The sequence below is a fragment of the Zalophus californianus genome, chromosome 5 (assembly GCF_009762305.2).
Source record: "Zalophus californianus isolate mZalCal1 chromosome 5, mZalCal1.pri.v2, whole genome shotgun sequence".
Taxonomy (NCBI): Eukaryota; Metazoa; Chordata; class Mammalia; order Carnivora; family Otariidae; genus Zalophus; species Zalophus californianus.
In genome coordinates this window covers 118,553,962-118,572,119 of record NC_045599.1, presented here as the reverse complement: position 1 = coordinate 118,572,119, position 18,158 = coordinate 118,553,962, and the positions used below count along the sequence as shown (strand labels likewise).

Below are 18,158 nucleotides of genomic sequence, written 5' to 3'. Positions count from 1 at the left end.
TAATTCAGGGGGTTATGGAAAATTTATAAAGATTCATGCAATTTAGGCTTTTCTTTTCAGGGGAGACTGATTAGGTGTAGGGATCTTTTCTGTTATTCTACAAGACCAGAATCATCCTCTTTAGCCATTGAATTGTCTATGCACATTGTGTGTACGAGGGCCAACCCAGCCCTCTTGGTGGAATATCAGTATTTAGGCAGCAGTCCTGTGATTCGGAGGCTGCTGCAGAGAGAATTCCAAGTGGAGGAATGTATCTTAATACCATTACCTCCCTCTTCCTTATTCCGTCCAACCCTCCCCACCAGCCCCACCCACCATTACAACCCCAGCTACAACAGCTCAAGCCAGAAAGGTAGATTGACTGCGGCAATAAAATACACACATAAGTTAAGTAACAACATAAACAGTGTGTCAAACAAATGCTTAGAAGATAAGTTAAACTTGGAATATAAAATATAAAATATTTTTCAAGGTTACTCTTGAAAAACAGTATGATGGTAACAACATGCATGGTTCCAAACTATTCAAAGTACCAATTATTACATTAAATTTGTCAATCTTTATTTTGATATTTATTTACAAATTTATCAATTATTTATAATTTTTTATAATTTATAATTGTTATATATCAATTTATTTACAAATTTATCAGTTTATCAATCTTACCAACATATCTTTCTTTGCACCACTTGATAAATGATAACATGGAGGCAGAGAACATAGTGACTTGCCCGAGTTTACGAGTTTGTAAGTGGAAAATTCATTGTTTTGAACCCAGTCTGGTTCTTGAGACCATACTATTAGCTACTACATGACACTATTCTTGATTTTATAAACCTATTATATTTATAATTTCAGGCAAAATATTAAGGCTGAAAGACTAACTGATCAGTTCATCTCTCACATGCAACCCTTATTTAATGTAGCAAAGTAACACCAGGCAAAGAAGAGACTTAAAGAAGGAAAAACTAGATCTGAGAGGGTTTGGTGAAGGTCCGAGAATGTTTTCATTCCCAGGACATCATTTTTTTTATTATTATGTGGCTGTTCTCCTTTCATCTTAAAAAAAAATGACTCATTTTATTTTAGTCTACGTCAATAATAATAACATGAATGGGAGACTATATACTCCCAGTGCTTTACCATATGATCCAAATATTACCAACTTACATTTAACTTGAATACTATTGAAAGTAAACAAATAAGTTACCTGTTAACTCTGATTTAATCTGGGTTTCTCTTGTTTTCATTTTAGGCAATGATTTACCAACAGATTGTTCCTCATAGATTATTTTTTTTAATTTTTTAAAGATTTTATTTATTTATTTGACAGAGAGAGAAAGCACAAGCAGGGGAGTGGCAGGCAGAGGGAGAAGCAGGTTCCCCACTGAGCAAGGAGCCCGATGTGGAACTCGATCCCAGGACCCTGGGATTATGACCCGAGCTGAAGGCAGACACTTAACTGACTGAGCCACACATGGGTCCCCGACTATTTTTTTTATTATTCAAAATGTTCACTCATTTAATTTATCACTTCACTAAGGCATCACTGAAATTAATTATTTTTTGAGGAAAACATATTGAGCCCAATTAACAGGAATATATATAAGTAAATTTAATTATGCCACCTGGGAACTCATACAGAAAAAATAATTTATGTTTATATTCCAAGTTTAACTTATTTTCTAAGCATTTGTTTGACACACTGTTATGTTGTTACTTAATTTGGATCAGGGTGAAGGGCTATGGCAAAGAAAGAAAATAAATGTTTATTCTAGAGTATCCTAGACCTCCTGACTTAGGACATTCAAACTCAAACTAAGCCACTTAGTATATTCTGCCACAGAAACAAAAGTTTCTCTGGTCCATCATCTTTCACATGAACTAAAATTTTGTCAGTTTAGAAGGCCAAACTATTCCATTATTGAATACCTGAATGAATCTTCTTTATCATTTGAAATCAAATGCAAGTATGAATATGTTAAGTAGGCAAAATCTAAGCAAAATTGGAAATATAGAACTTGACTCAGAAGTATATGCATCAACAGCTAAAATATCAAATTTTGACCAGTTACAATTTACTTCTTCAACTACCAAATAAGCTTATCACTTACATCAGTTACAGCAATGCCAATCAGATAGAAAGATACATTAAGAAGTTCTCAAGACAAGGACTATAGCTGAGCATAATCTTCCTGAAGTCACAAGAAGTGTAGCATAATTGGTCACCAATTCCAAAGTGTAAGTTCACTTGAACATGCCATGGTCTTATTTTATCTGTATATAAGAGAATGGAGTCAGGGTAATAAACTGTCGTTCTTCATCAATTTCACGGGGCTTAAGTATGGTAACAGTGGATAGATATTAGGAGCAAGCTTTCTACTGATTAGTGATTGAAACCGAATTACAATTGTTTTTAAGTATTCGTTTGAGCATTTCTGTTCTTTGAAGTATGTCCCCTAGAATTATTGGATTTGTTCATTACAAACAGAAACATTTAAGAAACATCTTTGAGGAGGTCTTTATCTTAGTCGAATTAAACATTACTTGTGACTTTACAGATCATAGTAAATAATAATGTCAGTAGGAAGACAAGTGGAGATCAACTCAATGAGGCCATCCTAAATTGAATTGCTCAGTAGAAACATAGTGCATGCAATTCCTAAGGGGACTCAGGGAAAGGACCGACAGTTATGTTGTGTGTAAAGTCAAAATGCAGATAGCAAGGAAGAATATTTCTTAAAAAAATATATGATGTAGACTTTCCCCCCAGTATAGATATGCTTTGAAAGCAAACATTAAGGCCACAGTAGGCAAGAAGAAAGAGAGCCTACCAACACTGTGCTTTGATTTCATAACTTGTCAGCCTTGTTCTATAACATTAGCGCTATATTTTTAAATGTATTAGTAAGTAATGAATTATTTCCCTTCAAGTCACATGATAGAAGCTCTTGAATTCTTGAAATACATATTTGTATTCTTGATAGGATTATCTCCAAAAAATTTAAATGCCATGGTTTCTAGAAATAACACTTAAAAATATACAATTACATATATTTTTCAGTCGGAGAAATGTACTTATTTTTCTTATTTGTACAGTTTTGATCTGCTTACAAACATTTGCACCCCTGACATCAATCCTTTTGCCTTATAGAAGAGTTCAAATAGTTTTCAGCAATAAAATATAGAATTACTGCATAAGAAGATTACTGTTGTCATAAAAAGAATGATGCTTGGTCATTTTAAGTTCTAGACTTGTTCCCTGGTCAATTAATCCCTCAAATTCTAAGTGTATGTTTTCCTGCTTCAATAATGATGATAAAATACAAAATCAGCATTAAGTAGATTTATAAATTAAAATTTAATGATGCTTGAGATCACAAATATTTTTTCTCGTATTTCTTTTAACATTGGTTGCATTTTTTTAAAATAAAAATTAAACATGGGGTGCTTGAGTGGCTCACTAGGTGAAGCATCCTACTCTTGATTTTGGCTCGGGTCATGATCTCAGGGTTGTGAGATCAAGCCCCACATGGGGCTCTGTGCTGCTTAAGATTTTCTTTCTTCCCCTCACTGTTTTCCCCTCCCCCACTTGCACTCTGTCTCTAAAAAAAAGTAATAAATAAATAAGATAAAATAAAAATTAAGCGTATCAATAAGTTATTTTTTAATTTGGAGGGTCTGTTAGCCCAATTTTTTAGACTAAGAGTTCATTAATACTTCTTATAGAAAGGCCCCAAATCAGATATTTTAAGATTTTAAGTGTGATTTTTCTATAATTAGTGCTTTGATCAAAATATTTTTATTGCTTGTTTGGACAAGTAAATATAAACAAATATATCTTACATATTTTTGCACGTATAAATATCAGTAAACGTATTTTATATATATGCATAAATATAAAGGAACAATGGAAGAGATTAGCATACACTGAGTACTTTACTCCTTGCAAGGTGCTATTATATCAACTCATTGTTCCTCATAAAATTCTTGAAATCTGATATTGTTCTTACCAGTAAGGAATGCAAAGCTTAGAAAAATTAAGAAACTTGCTCAAAGTCACACACTTGTCAGTGCCAAAGCTGAAATTCAATCATAGGTCTGTCTGAACTACAGTATAAACCGTCTCCATTCTGAAGATCATAGCCACATCTTTCCTAACCATTTATATAAGTAAAATTCATAATTCTAATGCAGAATTTTCAAGCATTTAAAGAACATAACCATAGCACAGAAATTATCTAAAATTCATGTTTTCATCTCAACTAGCAAAAGGGAACCTCTACTACACCTTAAGGGAATTCAGAGGAAAAATTATCTCAGGTTTTCATCAGAGAAAACCTCTGAGGGAAAATCCCCTCAAGAGTTTGAGGTCAGTAAAGATGTTTGGGTCATATAGTCGTACTTCACTTTAATAATTTCCTATTGGCCAAGAATGCTCAAAGGGTTCCCTTCCTTTCCTCCTATCCCCAAAGCCTGGGATGGAGTAAACTATCCTGGTATCTAAATAGGAAAAGTCTTCTGGAAGGAGGTCCTTGCCTGAGGCTTAATCCTCCAGAATGTGGAAGATGCACGTGAGGCAGAGAGGCAGGTTCCATGTGAACCATTATTCACTGACACCTGGCCAAAGTAACATAAGGAGTGATGTCATTTCTCCTCAGTGCTATTATTTAATATGCACTTAAATTCATTGTATGGGTTTTAAGAAAGCAACTCTGCACCGATGATTTTCAAATTAGTAGATCATCTCTTTCGGTGGCATTCTCAAGTAGTTTAACTCTGCTAATTAGAGGTTTTAGCATGTTGGTAGTGTTAAAAACTGCTAAAATTAAAGCGAAATTGAAGTAAAACAAAGAACTGTAATCCTTTTTTGCTAGGCTCAAACTTCTGCTCTTAATAAGGAAAGCAGCCGCCTGGGGCATAAAAGAAGCAGGAGTTAAGAAGTTTTTCAGCTTGAGTGAGCCCTTGGGTGGTTGGTGTTAATAATTAGAACATAAGGGGCACCTGGATGGCCTGGTTGATTAAGCGTCCAACTCGGTTTTGGCTCAGGTCCTGATTTCAGGGTGGTGAGACTGAGTGCTGTGACGGGCTCTGCACTCAGTGCAGAGTCTGCTTGAGACTCTCTCTCCCTCTTCCCTCTGCGGCTCCCCCCCCCACACTCTCTTTCTCTCTCTCTAAAATAAATAAATAAATAAATCTTTTAAAAAATAATTAGAACAGGGCGCCTGGGTGGCTCAGTTGGTTAAGTGACTGCCTTCGGCTCAGATCATGATCCTAGAGTCCCAGGATCGAGGCCTGCATTGGGCTCCCTGCTCATCAGGGAGTCCGCTTCTCCCTCTGACCCTCCCCCCCTCATTCTCTCTCTCTCTCATTCTCAAATAAATAAATAAAATCTTTAAAAAAATAATTAGAACATAAATTATTACAGATGCAATTTTTGGTTTATATAAATGTTTGTTACCATATGAAACATGGCATTGGATTTTTTGTCCTAGATAATCTGCATATATTTCAGTTGTATGACAGATGGCGTAATGTATAAAGAATATGTACTTCTTATGAAGATTAAGTGAAAGGCATTATATATAAAAGGCTGATACAAAAAGTGGCTGTATATAAAAGGGCTGATACATAATACAGTTGTTTGGGTGTTTTCTATCTAGCTTAGTTCTTTGCATGAGGGTCTAAATTTATTAATAGTGTGTGTACATGTGTGTGTTTTCATTTAACAACTTGTTTATAGCACTTTCTACTGCCAGGTACAATTCTAATCTCTTTACAAACATAAACATCATGAAGAATTTTATTAAAATCTGATGTCCAGAGATCAGCATAACTAAACTATAGAGAATTTTAAACCATATAGAAAAGAAATGTGTAAGCTGACAAGAAACTTATTTAGTAATTGGTTATTGATGTTGAGGTTAAAACTAGCTTTTGTGTTATTCCAAAAGTGAAGCTCTCACTTGTAACAGATTCTGAAATCCCACCCTAGTAATGGTAGAATGTGCCCTTAACATTTAACATATCCATGTAGTGGCATGATGGTATGATAAATTTCTGTGTTTGTTTTTCTTTTCCTACCTTGATTTGCTATGGGGCTCGTCACCAGAGTTAAGAAGGAATAGTGAAATAAAATAAAAGAGTTGACCTATTAAACAATTTTTTTGCTAATGTAGACTGACTTATATTCATAGACTCATAAAAAGTTGGAATTGTATGAAATCTGGGCAAAACTTTAGGCTATCTTTTTTATGGGCAAATGGAGTTTAAGAATATCCCTAATTTTATGATTAAAATAACCAACTAACTAAAAACACACACAAATAAGTGTATTCAGACTATCCAACTCTATTTTAATCTAATATGCAAGGAACAATACATTTCAAAGTCAGAAAATATTGTTACTTGCCCATGGTCTCATCTGGTTTGCCTAAGGATTGAAAAACAAAAAAGCCCTCATGTCTTTACATGCTTGCAAGTATTGCTTCCATTAGCTTGGCATTGTCACTATAATAATCGAAATATCACTACCAACAAAAACACTGAGTATGGTTTATATAGATCTCTTACAATAAGAATCTAATTTGACCTAGTGAATATCACAGCAACCTTATGGTAGCTAGAACAGCCTTTATTATCTTCATTTTACTGAGGAGGATGAAATTCAGTTTCATTAACTTGCCTATGGCCTCATGATAAGAAGTAGTATCTTCCCATTGGGTCTCTGACCTGCCAACTACAGACACAGTACAACTGTAATTTAAGCTGTAATTGCTTAATAATTGCTATCCTGTACTCTGCTTACATATGGGTATTTAAGAGGAAAAAAAATCAACCATGGCTTGGGGTTAAACCATCTCCATTTTGAAAGTGATATTACAAGTCAAATTATTATTACATTCTATCTGGGTAAAATGATGAGGGTATCCACTATGATCTGTATTACCCAACATTACCATGGAGTTACCTATTTCAGAAAAATGCATGCTTATTAGGTTAGTGGCTAATTAAACTATAGAAAACTATTTCCCTATGCTAAAGTTATTTCAATCACTAGTTTAAAAGATAAATGATACCGGTTAAAGTTATCCTGTTACTTTAGAGAGATACTTTCTTTTTCTAAGCCAAAGACCTTTATTCTCTCATTGTTTTGTAGCCTAAAACTTTGATATCAAAGTCAGCCGGACTTCCTTTGATTCTTCCAACTTCTGGTGGAGGCTGTAATTATTGGCATTCCTGGGCTTAGGGCTACATCACTCCAATCTCTGCCTCTGTTGTCAGACGATGTTTTCCTCTTCTTGTAAGGACAAAAGTCATGCTGGATTAAGGCCCCTCTAATGACCTCATCTTGATTACATCTGCAAAGATCTTATTTACAAATAAGGTCACATTGGCAGATGCTCGGGCGTTACAACTTCAACATATCTTTTTGGGGGGCACAATTCAACCAATAAAATAGCTTTGCTCCAAATCAGAAGAGGTCAGTCTAAGTGTGGGGAGCGTAAGTTTATGTGGCAGTCACAGAACATAGAACCCGCAGCTTCAACCACAGTCCCATTTGTGTGTGTTTGTAGTAGGTGCAGCTTGAACTTCCCAAGTTAAAAAAAAAAGAAAAAGATGGGGCACCTGGGTGGCTCAGTCGTTAAGCGTCTGCCTTTGACTCAGGTCATGATCCCAGGGTCCTGGGATCGCTCCCTGCTCAGCGGGAAGCCTGCTTCTCCCTCTTCTACTCTCTCTGCTTGTGTTCCCTCTCTCGCTGTGTTTCTCTCTGTCAAATAAATAAAAATCTTAAAAAGAAAAGGAAAGAAGAAAAATGCTTTTAAATTTATCTTTTTTTTTAATTTACTTATTTGAGAGAGAACAAAAGCATGAGTGGGGTGAAGGGCAGAGGGAGAAGCAGACTTCCTGCTCAGCAGGGAGCCCAGTGTGCGGCTCGATTCCAGGACTCCAGGATCATAACTGGAGCCGAAGGCAGATGCTTAACCAACTGAGCCACACAGGTGCCCCAAATTCATCTTCTTATTTACAGCAAAATAGCAATGACACAAGTCAGCAACAGCACATGTTATTTAATTCTAAAGGCATGACCTTAAATTGCAGATGAACAAATAAAGCCTTAAATTATAAGTAATGCTAGAACTTGGTGTATTGATTATGCAATCTAACAGGATAAGCCTAGGAAATCCTCCACTGTGTAAAAAGCAGAAAGATTGAGCACTTACAGTTATTTTTAGAAGCCTAACTCCAACTTAAAGCATCTTATCCTATGATGTGTACTCAGTGTATTCTTAGTATGTAAGGCTTCTGTGTCAGTTACTGCTCTGAGAGAATATTCTGCTTTGACTCCCTAAGTCCATATAAGCCTTATACAAATGTAGGTTTTATAAGGTGTGGACTCCCTGACCTCATGTACAACTTCACAGAAAATTCAAATACCAAATAGTACTTAACAGAGGCAAAAAGCAACTTCTTGATCAATAGAGTCAAACCAAATACACTTATTACTAGTATTTAGAAAGGTTAAATTCCTGGAGTCTCAGTTGTCTCTGATAAATCAATTCTCCATTCACATTACATTTGAGTGTGAGTGTGTGTGTGTGTGTGTGTGTGTGTGTGTGTGTGTGTGTGTGTGAAATGAGAGAGGGAAGGATAGAACAGAAATTGATTGATTGATTTTCAAGGCTTAGACTATCTTGCTTCCGCCATATCTCTGAATTCAGATATAGACTGACTTGGAAATCTATAAGCAAACAAACTATAAAACAGAAAGAAAATAAATTGAAACAATCTGTTTATTTTTTCTTTTTTTCTCTTCTTCTAGCTTTTGATTCTACCAGCTTAGAGGAAGGCTAGGAAAATGGTGATTCAGACATAATTCCCATTTCTGATGAGCTCATTTTAATTCTTTAAAGTTAGAATAAAAATATATGGACAATTGTCCCATATTTAACCATGATATTACTATCCAAAGAACATATTAATGTGAAGCAGGTTCCTTTTGAACGTTAGTGGATTCCATTTGAAATCATGCTAATTAGCATATTCTAGCTATTTACTTATGGCATCGAGAGGAAATATAGTTTACTTTTAGAAAAGCAATTTTTAGTCTGTTTATGCATGATAAAAAAAATATGAGCATAAAAAAGCTACCCAAACTGGAGTATCCCTGAATACTCTGGTAGAATTCTTATTTTCAGTTATAATATTACCTAATGCCAACACCTCATACAGTTCTGACCACTTTGGTTGTGAGGCATAATAATTAGTAATTCCTGAGAAGAGCACACTGCTTAGTACAATTCCTGTAGAAGACTGACCTATAATATCTTACTCAGGCAAAATGCTAAATTTTCCACAAACTGATAGACTATAAAGCACATCTCCAGACACATCAGAGAGACGTCTTCCTTAATTTCCTCTGATGTGGAAGGAAACAACTATGGCTTACTGGCAAAGCAAGAGAATGTCTTAACAATTAACAGCATGCATTTCTTGGTCAGTAGGGATTGCTCAGAGAGAAGAAGTAAACATTCAAAGCTTAATCATTTCTTTTGCGCATCGCTTCCATGACTCATGCCAGATTTTCCCCAGCTAGTTCTAAAATGATTAATCTGCTCCAATGAGTCAATAGTCTTCCATCTTCATTTTCCTTGGGCACTGGTGACAAAGGTTAACAAAATCTTCTACTGTATTCGCATGTGGGTATATGTGTATTTCTACCCCAGGCTTGCCTGGAAAAGGTGTAGCATAGCAGTCTCCCTCGTGTACAATCTGTGTGCTGTCCCTGGTAGCATTGTGATACCAGCTTCTCTGGACAATGGAGAGGGAAGCAGCAGTAAACCTCAGTGAGACAACTTCGATCACACTGTAGATGAGGTTTGGGAAAAGAGTACCCAATTTTCCAATCAGAATCTAGACAAAGAATGGCGTACTCAAAAACTGCTCCCATATCTTTTTCTAAGAGGCTAGAAATACCTTGAGTCCTTCTGTTTTAGGTAAGGAAGTCAATGTCATAATTTCTGGAAGGTTATGATTTAAATGCCTGTACATTACTTCTAAGTCATTATTCAAATATCCTCTTGCCATGATCTACAGGTTCCTTGGCTGGCCCCAAAGGTTTCAGGACTGACTCCCAAGACACTAGAATTGTATAAGCATAGACTAACACAGCATGAACAGAGCATGAAGAGCATCCCAAAACAAATTCTTTAGGGAAGGATAAGGCTTGAAGGCCATAAATTAAAGGCAAATATGAGAGATCAGATCTTTCAAATGAAAGAAGATAGGACGGGAGTAAATGTGTATCCCGTATACATAAGATGGGGTATAGGCAGATTACCATTGCTTTGATATGTCCATGGCTTAGCTTTGGCTATCATTGGAAGTATATTATGTGGTTAAAATGGAATCATTCAAAGGTTCTTTTTATCCTCTATTCTGTTATAGTGAGGTGGCATGCTTGGTTAGTGGGGAGTCACTCTAGAAGGCTGGCAAAAATTGAAAAATCAGATATATATATTTCCATATGAGGTATAGTGAGAGCTACAGCAACTTCAAATAGAAAATGAGTAACACACAGGAGACTAGATCCTAGAGCATTTATCATTTATGATGAAGGTAGAATCCAAGCAAGGGGATAGGGGGTGTATTAAAACTTATCAAACTCAACATCCAAAGACTAAATAATCCAATCAAGAAATGGGCAGAAGACATGAACAGACATTTTTCCAAAGAAGACATCCAAATGGCCAACAGACACATGAAAAAGTGCTCAACATCACTAGGCATCAGGGAAATCCAAATCAAAACCTCAATGAGATACCATCTCACACCAGTCAGATTAGCTAAAATTAACAAGTCAGGAAACGACAGATGTTGGTGAGGAAGCAGAGAAAGGGTAGCCCTCCTACACTGTTGGTGGGAATGCAAGCTGGTGCAGCCACTCTGGAAAAACAGTATGGAGGTTCCTCAAAAAGTTGAAAATAGAGCTACCCTATGACCCAGCAATTGTACTACTGGGTATTTACCCCAAAGATACAAATGTAGCGATCCAAAGGGGTACGTGCACCCCAATGTTTATAGCAGCAATGTCCACAATAGCCAAGCTATGGAAAGAGCCAAGATGTCCATCAACAGATGAATGGATAAAGAAGATGTGGTGTATACATACAATGGAATATTATGCAGCCATCAAGAAAAAAAAAACAAACGAAATCTTGCCATTTGCAATGACGTGGCTAGAACTAGAGGGTATTATGCTAAGCAAAATAAGTCAATCAGAGAAAGACAAGTATCATATGATCTCACTGATATGAGGAATTATTAATCTCAGGAAACAAAGTGAGGGTGGCTGGAGTGGTGGGGGGTGGGAGGGATGGGGGGTGGCTGGGTGGTAGACATTGGGGAGGGTATGTGCTATGGTGAGCACTGTGAATTGTGTAAGACTGATGAATCACAGACCTGTACCTCTGAAACAAATAATACATTATATGGTTAAAAAAAAAAAAAAAAAAAAGAAGATAGTAGGAAGGGAAAAATGAAGGGGGAGAATCAGAGGGGGAGACGAACCATGAGAGACTATGGACTCTGAGAAACAAACTGAGGGTTCTAGAGGGGAGAGGGGTGGGGGGATGGGTTAGCCTGGTGATGGGTATTAAGGAGGGCACGCACTGCATGGAGCACTGGGTGTTATAACGCAAACAATGAATCATGGAACACTACATCAAAAACTAATGATGTAATGTATGGTAACTAACACAACATAAAATAAAATTTAAAACATTCACTATAATGCTAAAAATATTATGTAAGTTAATAAGGTAACTGGCCTAAAGAGGAATAAATATAAATGCAGAGAACAAAAGTGTTTAACCTTCACTCCATTTAGCTTTTTCCAGTTTTCAGGCATACTTTAATTTGCATCTTATATATTTATATAAATACTATGCCTTTTCTTGGCACTTGGGCAAATGACTTAAACTCTATGCATTAGTATCCTCACCTATAGAATAGATATGCTAATAAAACTATTAACCTTATACTTAAGAAACACTTAGACTAGCAACTGGCACAGAGTAAATGCTATATAGATACGTGCCAAATAAAATAAATAATAAGTGTCTGTGAGATAGCTAAATTCTCAATAATTCTCTATTATAAAAGGCATGGGGGGAGCCTGTGTGGCACATTCTATTAAGTGCTCAACTCTTGGTTTTGGCTTAGATCATGATTTCAGGGTCATGAGATCGAGCTGCATGTCAGGCTCCATGCTCAGCTAGGAGTCGGCTTAGTTTCTCTCTCCCTTACCCACTACCGCACCTTCCCATTCTTTCTCTTTCTCTCTCAAATAAATAAATAATTTTTAAGAAATGCCTGAGTATTGAAAGACAATAGTAGAGTTAAGACATTCTGTGTCATGTAGAAAAACGTCTTTGGCTTTCCAGAAATTTTTGTGTGGTTTTCTAATTTTGCCTGTATTTTCAAATAATGATTCAAAAGAAGATACAGAATTTAGGTAAGCATACTTTATTTTGCATTAATGCAGTAATTATCAGCAAGATGAAAAACATGGCATAGTATAAAGAATGTGAAATATTCTTTAAGGAAAGTATATGTTCTATATATAGCAATGTTCCTACATATGTTTATATAAAAAATTTTATAATGCCATTTACTTTACCCAGATAGCCAGTGTAAGAAGTTGGATGTTGGTGTAACAGCTAAAAAAGAGAGACTTTAATATGATAAGAAATAAAATATTGTCATTACCATTATATATTTCCTTGACTAATAATTTTGCTTGTCCTTTCACTTTATGGAGTACCCTAAGGTATATTTCTTATCAGACTATATAAACCATGACTTTGGACAATAAAATAAATTCAGAAAATCTGAAAAAATAAAATAAAATAAAATAAATCAGGAAGAAAAAAACAAGGAAGGAAGAAAAAAATAAAATCTTTTAATTTTAGGTATGTCTATAAATTTACTTGACATCAACACTCTTGAAATATAGGGTAGCTTTACCAGAAAAGGTAAAATATATTACATTATTTGTAAGCCAGTAGGTGCCATTAAAGTATAAATGACAGTATTACTGTTATTATTATTAGTCAGTGCTACACAATGATAATGGCATGGTTGTCTGAGAATCCTAATTATACATGCCAATTTGAAGATATTCATATTTGATTCTTATTATATATTTTCTCCAAAATTTGTAAGCTACACCATGTAGGAGCAAATTTCATAAGTAAAATGGGTGGGTGTTTTCGACAAAGTTTAGGTAGAGAAAATTAGAAGTAGAAAAAAAAGGAGAAGACTATTTAGTATTTAGAATGGTAATATAATCATAGGAGTAAGAAGGGGCAGGAAAATTGGGTTAAGGTAGTGATCTTGATGGCATTACCTATATAGGAATAAAACATTATTTTACAACACACTAAGACATTTTAAAAGACAAATTAAGTAGTGAACTAAGGCATTTTCAAAGGCAATAATCTACCCTTTGGAATAAATCTTCATAAAATAGATTCATGGAAAGTTCTCTTTCAGTAAGCTAAATGACCAAAAATATCCCTATGAACATAGAATACAAGGGATTAAAGCTAAACCGAAAAGGATTAAAGTATCTCAAAGCCCAACACATTGTCTTCAAAATGTAAGAGAAGTAACTGAGCTTTGTAGTATACTCTGAATGTTAATAAAATGGACCGTTTGAAAAGTAAATAAGTTCAAGAAAACAAACCTTCATAATCCAATGACCATTGTTATCCCATCAAAATACAAATCTAAAAGCATCACATGGGTTCTGATGCCATTCACTAGACTGAGATAGGTGTTTTTTTTTAATATGTTCTTATCCACTATTGAGTGAGCTGTGGCCAGTCTCACTCCAATCAAGAATTTAGTTATCTGTTAATCTCGTCTCCCTCTTCTATGCTGCTCCTTCAGATAAAACAAGCAACAAACCCCAAACAAATCTAGTTTACCTTCAATTATTTAGGTGAACAGAGTTGAGTATGACTCATCAAAATAAAACAGACCACTCTCCTGACCTCTAATCCTGTCTACTAGGACGTCCCCTACTCGGCTTTAAACAGATGCGCCAAATTCTGTGTCCAAACTAAATTCATCTAACCAGAATTTACCATCAATAAGCCCTATTGTCCCTGAACCCCCCCCATCTCAGTTGGTATCACTTAACTGATTCCATGCCATACTTCCCCTTCCCTCCACTGTGCGACCCCAAAGCATCCAGGCAGAAGAGCATCTAAGCAGTATCTGTTTCTACTTTACCCCCAAATAGTTCTCAGGTTAGCAGTCTTGCAAGTACCTGTTTATCACAAAACAACCAACAAATGCACACAAAGAACAAACATTGAAAAGAATCCTTCTATTGTCTCCCGCTCCCTGTCCAGTATTTCCCCTCAGGACATCTCACAGTGTGTTAAAAAGAAAACCACAGACCCAAAATGGTGTCATTTAGGCCAAGTTCTCAAATCTGGGCTCAATACCTAGTTTAACTGCAGTTTCAGTCTCCCCCAGAAATGTTGTCTTAATCAGTCAGGAATATTCTGATAGGCTCCAATAAGTCCGGCAGGGGCTCTCTCCAGCCCCCAAAGGTAGAGGAAGTAATTTGCATGATAAGATCCCCTCCACTTCACCTCAGGGAGAGCAACCTTGTCTGTAACAATCCTTTTCTTTTGCTAATCACTTTCTTGCCCCACCCTCTTTCCAGTAAAAATCTTCCATTCTGTACAACTCCTTAGAGTTCCCCTCTACTTGTAGATGGGATGCTGCCGATTTGTGAATCATTTAATAAAGTCAATTTGATCTTCAAATTCACTCATTTGAATTTTGTTTTTTAACACATGTCACTTGGCTTGAGGCCCTGCTTTTGGTTATTTCTATTATCACAGGTTTATACTATGGAAAATGACTTGGCCATCATAATAACCATGCCTATCTTCAGTGCACTTCTTCCTTGACTGTAACCCTTAATTACTCTGAGGACAGTTGTTTTCCTTCCAAGGTTTTTTAAAACCAACTTACACTTCTGAGATAAAAAATATGTTATAACTCAATAATATCATACTGTAAGATCCTATCATCTTATAAGCAGTGGTTAATATTAAACTGACGCTTCTGTTCTTTCACCATCCCTGGACTTTGATTCTGCTCTTTTATTTCTAAAGCTGTATAGGGTTTATTTTCATTGTTTATTTCTCTTTTGAATAGACAGATAGAGCTCCCTTTTCTGCCAGTTTTATTGAGATATAATTGACATATAATGTATTAATTTAAGATGTAAAACATAATTATTTGATATATTTGTGCATATGCCTATATACTAGGCAATGCAATATATATATATATATATATATATATGTTGCAAAGTGATCACCACAAAAAGTATAGTTAACATCCACCAGCCCACATAGTTACAAAAATATAAGGAATACTTCACACATTTGCATGTCATCCTTGTGCAGGGACCATGCTAATCTCTGCATAGTTCCAATTTTACTACGTGTTTCTCCCAAAGTGAGCACTAGAGCTCCTTTTTTTTGATCCCAATGAAAAACATTTAAACTTTCTGGCATTTTTCTTGTCTGGATTACTACAAATTATAGCACAAATTACAATTTACCTCATCTACTTTAATTCCTTTCCAGTCTGTTCTTTGGAACAGCCAGCAACAAGTCCAATCCAGCCACCTCCATGCTTAGTTTCCTCATAGTCAAACCTACCAAGATAATCACAACAAGCTGGTCACCATGCAGCCACTCCCTGGCTCTTCAGCAACACTCTTTAACTCTCCTAACTTCTATACAAAATCACAGACTGCTCTTGACACCTGGAATTACTTGCAGTTCCCCAAATAAGACAATTCATTCTCCTCCATGCCTTTACATAGATAGCTTTCTCTTACTCAGTAAGCATTCTGACCTCCTTCCTCTCTGCCTGGCCATTTCAGCTAGTCTTTCAAGATGCAAATCACTTTGTAACATTCTCAAATATCCACCTTCATCCCTCCAAGTCAGCCCTCCCAGCTGGGTCCAGCTTCTCATCTATGAAACCCAAGGACTTATGCTTCCATTTATCACGTGATTGCATTGTACCATTTGCTTATTTGTTTGCCTTCAGCAGTATAACCAAAGCTCCCTAAAAGTGGGGACCATATCCTAACCATCTTTGTATCACAAACATCCAGTAGTGACTGATACTAATGAAATCTAGGAAAAACATTTAACTGAGAATAACAATATTCGAGTAGTAGTTTGTTCTATAATGTTGCCATAGCTACATTGAATTGTGTTGTTAGTAGAAAAGGCAGTACCTTCCCTTGAACTACAAAGAAAACCAGGATCTCTCATTAAGGTTCAGGGTATTTCCACTGTGAAATATGAACTTTAATTTTAATAAAATGGAGCAGATGTCCTTAGCAGTTTAAGCAACTATTCTCTCATTGATATCTGTATAGCAGATGGCATAAATAACTCATCATGTATTTAAATGCTGATTTTAAAACTGATATAATATAAAATATTTCAAGTTTATTAGGTATGCTTTCCTTCATGAGTGCCTTATCAGGGGAATAGCATCCCTGTTAATTTTCAGACATGCTTTCATATAGTTTTCTCCTCCCTTGTTTTCTCCTGGGAGGAAGGCAAATGTCCTTTCACAACGATATACTTCTGCTTTTCTGGACTCAAAGTGCTGAGAGTTAAATTTGAAACACCACTCTAATAGCGCAAATATCATCATTTACATATTTTCGTCAGGAACCAAAGATGGAACACATACCCAATATACATCAACTGACAACAACCTAACAGAAGTTGCGTTGGTTGCCTTAGATGAGGATGACAAATCTAACATTGACATTGGAGGTAACAAATGTGGTCCGTGATCACATGTGGAAATGTGACCAGCCTAGTGAAAATAGTTCTTAGAGGTCTTATGAGGCGAGCCTGCATGGCCCGTATATAAATGTGCAGTAGTATTTATATGGTGTTCTTATTTAGCTTCCCATCATTCTTGTGTATATGAAAACAAGACAACGAAAAACACGATTTTTGCTTTCTGAAATATAATCAATCAAATATGATTATTCTCAATATATTCCAATGTTCTCTTTAGGATAGAGAATAAAAGTGGTGGAAGTTTCTCCATATTAGAATATGTCATGAATCCTTGGTAAGTAGGGGACACTGAGTCATCCTTTTTCTTACTACTCCTCACCACCCCCAACTCATTAAAAAGAGTAATGGCAATGCAAAACCCTGTGTTGCCAAATTTTAGAATTTCCTGGGCTTCCCAGAATCTTTCCCCAGGTAGGGACCAAAAAAGAGAGAACACATTTAAATATAATAAAGTTTGCCAACAACCTTGAACTAGTCAACACTGTGTAGGACTCAAAACTCAGTAGGTAATGAGAACATCCAAATGTGGTTTTCTCTTAGTGCAGTGTCAGGCATTAAATATTACTGAATTGACTATTTCTGATGGATGGCCTGAGGTATTAAGTGGCTACTCATAATTTAGTATTAAACAAATTGCCACTAATAATTAACTTTTCTGACTATCTCAATGTAAACGTTTCCGCAATATCTTATGATCTGGAAAAATCACACAGCAATTATCAGAGGAGCCATTTTTTAAATCAGTGTTTGGTACTAAGTTAGGTCAAGGTCAGAGTTAAGGACAGAATCTATAGTTTGTGTTTACTAGGTCCTGTAGTATTTGACCTTTAAACTGCTGTTTCGTCATGCCATAGCTATTGCAGAGAAAGTGATCATGTTATATCCAATTTCGTTGCTAAAATATATACAAGGTCATTGCCTCCAGCAGGTGACTGGAAAAAATACAGTGTAATCTTCTTAATCGTGACACCCAAAATAAAACTAAGAATTTTTCTCAAGTCCTTTTGAATGTACTCAAAATGTAAATAAATGAAACAATAGGTTACCCATAGTCAGCTCGGATCAATTTAATATGGCCAAGCAGACAAAAGCAGTTTCCTTAAATAAGAGCTACCCAGGGTCTCATTAATGCAGAGAAAAAAAAAAAAAATCAAGGTCATGCTAAGGTGTATACCTTCATGGTGGAAAATTTCAATCCTCCAAACACCTCCCAGAAAAGAAACCAAA

At 35.8% G+C, this 18,158-nt stretch overlaps 1 protein-coding gene and 1 non-coding gene across 2 annotated transcripts in view; both read right to left on the bottom strand.

Annotated features, from left to right (window-relative positions):
• HCN1 (hyperpolarization activated cyclic nucleotide gated potassium channel 1) overlaps positions 1-18,158 on the bottom strand; it is a 403,649-nt gene that overhangs the window by 125,070 nt on the left and 260,421 nt on the right. The window lies entirely within an intron of this gene.
• Positions 15,453-15,557, bottom strand: LOC113930019. Its single transcript, XR_003522403.1, has one exon. It is a non-coding gene; the product is annotated as a U6 spliceosomal RNA (small nuclear RNA).